Here is a 3,072-nt window from a genome sequence, read left to right as displayed (position 1 = left end):
CAGCCTGTTGAGCACCTACACTTTGCCATGGTGACGTACAGAAGGGGAAGCAGGTACAGCAGAAATGAGGCATAAAAATAAAACCCTGCAAACAGCAAACAAAATGTGCAAAAATGACCGGCTTGTCTATCTTGGCGTCCTGCTTGAAAATAAGGACTGCCCATTATAAAGCAAGAGTCAGTGCTTACATCATGCTGTTGATTTATAAGGTTCATCTGTTAGCGAACCAGTCGGTACCTGCACTCCACAGCCTCCCCGGCAGGAGCGACTGAGGGTGCAGGGGACTGAGCCACAGCCCCTGGTCTGGCGCAGGGGCTGCCACGAGGAAGGGCTTATCCTGAGCTGTCTTCTCGAGACCACACACACGTGCCAGAGGCTCCTGCATTTGCTGGGCCAATGTGGTTATTTATTTCAGTTTTCCTAAGAAGCAAAATGCGTCGTATGTATTCTAGCGTGAGCGATCGTTTTCAGGAAATACTCAATGATACTTTAATTGGCCGCTGGGTGTCACCCTTAATCTGAGACAATGGCAAAATTCAAGTTTACGAGACTGTAATTTAAGAAAATATTTCTTTTCTCACAGTTAAGAAATGAAACTGTTCCCTTCTATCACTGAGTCAGACCCTGTCATGCACAGAAATCTGCTCAAGGATTCAAGATTGATCTTTGTTTCTCTACTGCAATTTTTAGCCATAAACCCACATTTAACATATTCTCTACGATTAAAACTCTGGACTGGCCAAACACTAACGAAGTCAATACACAATGTTGCTTTCATGTGTGCTTCCAGGCCTGTGAGCTCAGTGAGAGCAGCACCTGACATCATTTTTATAAATATGGACATTAGCGTGACAGTATTTCAAGAGTTCAACCAGATACTCATGTCCTTTAAGTCTTGAAAACTTCTCCTCAAGAAACACCTCTATGAATATATTTTAAAAAAAAAAATCTTCAACAGCACATTGCCTCATAAAAGCCTGTGAAGAAAAGAATTTGCTACCTTGGGCCACAACAAAAAATAATCAATACTTTATGTACCCTCTGAACAGAAACAGAGTTTCAGGGAAAAAGAAAATGGAAGTTCCAACAGAGAAGTGATGAGAAACACTGTCAAATGCTAACTTAAAAAAAAAAAACAAAAAAACAAAACTGAATCTGCTTTATCAAAGGAACTCGTGTTTAAGAAGTGTATTTTAAGTGGCTGTAGGGTAAGGTACAGTATGTAAATAATTTAAATACTTGGCATGTGCATGAAAGATTTGTGAGGTAGGAAGGACAGAGTATAAAGGGGTTTTACAGGGTTAATGTCCAAAAGCAATATACTTGGCAGACTTCAGAAACCAAATGATTCCTTTCACACCTACCTACAGCTTAGGTTTCAGAACAGTCTTAAAGGTGAGGGACTCTTCCACGGCCCAGACCCTGTACATTATTAGGACATAAAACCCAGTGTGCTGATGCGTTACATTTACAAAGACCGGAAAGCCTGATTTGAGAAATTTTACTTCCTCTTTTCTCGTCTAGTAAACAGGACAGAATATGTGCCCATTAAAACGTTACCCCTAAGTGTGAATGCTAATCATGTCCTCAGACTGTAACGCTTGGGAGGGGAGGTCTTTCGGGAAGGAGGGGCACAGGTTGTCTGGTAGCGTTCTCTGCTGTAAAGCACAGAGGAGCCCTGGAGAGGTAAAGGCTACAAAACTCCTAACCAGCTTAATGTGCACTGGCCTCTGCGACTGAACAGTTCCTTAAGTACCTGACAGGCACACAAGCCTTAAATTACAGACAGATGTAACTCTGGCTGTAGCTGAAATAAAGAAGCCACTAAAGCTTAGCCAGGCAACTGCCTAAGAGCAGACAGCGATGTTCCAGAGGAAGTAAAGAACCTGCACTCAGAGGGATGCTGTATGGTTGGGAAACTTATGTTAAGAAGGAAACATCACAGCTCCAGCGGTGCATTCAGGCTGCAGCCCCAGGTTTAATATCACTACTTCTGTGGAAAGCGCCTCGCAGCCTGCCATAACTGGCTGGCTGGCACACGAGGTTTGTGATGCACTTTCGGCAGCACCCCGCTGTGTCCAATGCCCCTGGCCGCCGTGTTGGGTTGCCATGAAGCACGAGTGACCCTCAGGGTAGGGTAAAGCCTTCCTGACTTGACCTCCTGCAGAGCACTAAGCTCCTCTGTGTCTTTGGACATCTCTCCTCATCATAAATAACCTGCTTTTCAAGCACGCTGCATCCACCAGCTCCCACTGAAGTACTGAGAGTTTAGCAGCCCTTTTTAAGGTATACAAAGAAAGCTTGGTCCTGACTTTGGGAAGAGGGAGATCTCAGCTATGTATTATTAAACAAGTCGGTAGCCAACTTCCCTTCACCTGAAATTAAGACTTAATAGAGACTTTTAGCCCTTCTTTCCAAAGGTCTACATTTAGAGCCAGGCACCTAGCATCCTACTGCGATACCCAGTTTAACCTGAGCTGGCAGGTGGGTGTACAGCGGCGTCTCAGCACCTCTGGACACCAGGAAGCTGTCTTGTAGCTGCCTGTCCACTGCTTCATCTGGCTACCACCACATACGCCTGGCAGGCACTTGGTCAGCCGCCTTGGTGAGTGTCAAGGATCACATCCTCTTACTGGCTTGCTCACCTCACGTGCTGCTCACAGTTGTGATCAGAGGGCTTTGCATTTCCATTAAGCAGTAATTATAATTACACAACTCCTCATCACCAACGAAATTACACCAGTGTCATGGTTTAACCCCAGCCGGCAACTAAGCACCACACAGCCGCTCGCTCACTCCTCCCCAGTGGGATGGGGAAGAGAATCGGAAGGGTAAAAGTGAGAAAACTCGTGGGTTGAGATAAAGACAGTTTAATAGGTAAAGCAAAAGCTGCGCACGCAAGCAAAGCAAAACAAGGAATTCATTCACTCCTTCCCATGGGCAGGCAGGTGTTCAGCCATCTCCAGGAAAGCCGGGCTCCATCACGCGTAACGGTTGCTTGGGAAGACAAACGCCATTACTCCGAATGTCCCCCCCTTCCTTCTTCTTCCCCCAGCTTTATATGCTGAGCAT

General features: G+C 45.5%; 1 protein-coding gene across 1 annotated transcript in view; it reads right to left on the bottom strand.

Moving 5' to 3' along the window:
- LOC103914703 (toll-like receptor 6) overlaps positions 1-3,072 on the bottom strand; it is an 8,198-nt gene that overhangs the window by 905 nt on the left and 4,221 nt on the right. The window lies entirely within an intron of this gene.

Source organism: Pygoscelis adeliae, unplaced genomic scaffold (genome assembly GCF_000699105.1).
Source record: "Pygoscelis adeliae isolate BGI_AS28 unplaced genomic scaffold, ASM69910v1 Scaffold133, whole genome shotgun sequence".
NCBI classification, from domain to species: Eukaryota; Metazoa; Chordata; class Aves; order Sphenisciformes; family Spheniscidae; genus Pygoscelis; species Pygoscelis adeliae.
Note: the sequence above shows the minus strand (reverse complement) of the source record. Positions and strands in the feature narration are given on the sequence as shown.